We start from the raw sequence: 1,527 nt of genomic DNA, 5'->3' as shown, positions 1-1,527 counted from the left end.
GGTCGAGGAAGAAAGGAGTAAGACTGGAAGAGAAGAAAGAATACAAAGGGAACAAGTTAAGGGAAAGAAAGAAGAGAACAAATACAAAGAATAGTGAAGATAGTAAAAAAAAATGTGTCTCCTACTCTGAGAACACCTTTATCTTTGAGTAAATGTGTAATCTGTGTAATTTATTAATCTCATTAGCCTTTTTAAAAATTTTGGTTACCAATGCAACTGTTCACCCATTTTACTCAAACGCTGTTATTATTGGCAACAAATGAAAAGTGCCTGTCAGTTACAAGCAATGTCAGAACGTATCTAAGACAACAGCAACCACAACACGCACCAATAGAATGTGATCGCTACAGCAACAACAGTGACAACAACATATTATTATCACAGAACAATGACATGACATTTAAATGTCCATTGTAGCTTAAAACCACAACAAAAAATATATAAGAAATTTTAAAACGTGGTACGTAGGCCTAACTTCAAAGCAGAAAATTATCATCATCATCATCAACAACAACATTTCTAGACAACCAGCTGGAGACAGCACTTTACATTCAAGGAAAACATAACTGTTTTTTTGTAAACATCGTTGTATGAAGTTGGGAAAGAAAACTACTGTTTCAATTCCAACTACTCTTGACATTTATTGAAAGCATTTGGCACATTTTTAATTCCGTTGTTTGTTTGTTTTTTTTTATTGTACTTTTTGCCGCTTGGTTATGGTAGCCTGTGTACTTAGAGATTTGTTTTGAAATGTTTGATTGAATAAAAACAAACCCAATACACTAATCTCTGTGACTAACAGAGTTGCATTTTTTTTTCGTTTAGACCAATTGACTACAAACTTAATGTTATGTCTAAATGATACGTGTAAGCTACGCTACGTTCTCCAGCATCGGTCAAACTTCTAATAGATCTGTTTAGTATACTAAATATAGCCAGCGTCTGTGGAGTCGCAGTTAGGCACTTCGCTATGGCACGCAGAAAACGTAGGTTTGAGACCCGTGTGGGGAGGTTTCTATGGAACATGTCCATTTGTCTTTTGGGATGTTGTGTCCCTTTCAGCCCATAAGGGTCCTGGCAGACAAGGTCGAAAAAACTCGCCCAATGTTATCTAATCTAAATTGTGTTACGTTGATGGAGGCATATAAAAATCCACGATTGCAATGACACCGACGATAGGCCTACTGTTTCTGCATGGTGGTAATCGTTTCGGTTCAACATCCATTTAATCATCATTGTAATGTCGTTTAAGAGGCACTACCTCTGAACTTCGTCCATCTCCGATAGGACCAAGCCAAGTGGGTGGAGAACCTTGAAAACTTAACAAAAAACCCAAGTTTATCCGCAGCACAAAGCCTGGTGTAATACCAACTGAAATAACGGATAGACGGTGCTGTATTGGACAATACTACATTATGTCCCGAGATGTTGGCACGAGTTGATGATAGAGGGGTCAGGGAAGGGAAAGACAAGAGACGCAGAGAGAGAGAGAGAAAGAAAGAGAGAGAGAGAGAGAGAGAGAGAGAG

Source organism: Aplysia californica, unplaced genomic scaffold (genome assembly GCF_000002075.1).
Source record: "Aplysia californica isolate F4 #8 unplaced genomic scaffold, AplCal3.0 scaffold00148, whole genome shotgun sequence".
NCBI lineage: Eukaryota > Metazoa > Mollusca > Gastropoda > Aplysiida > Aplysiidae > Aplysia > Aplysia californica.
Note: the sequence above shows the minus strand (reverse complement) of the source record.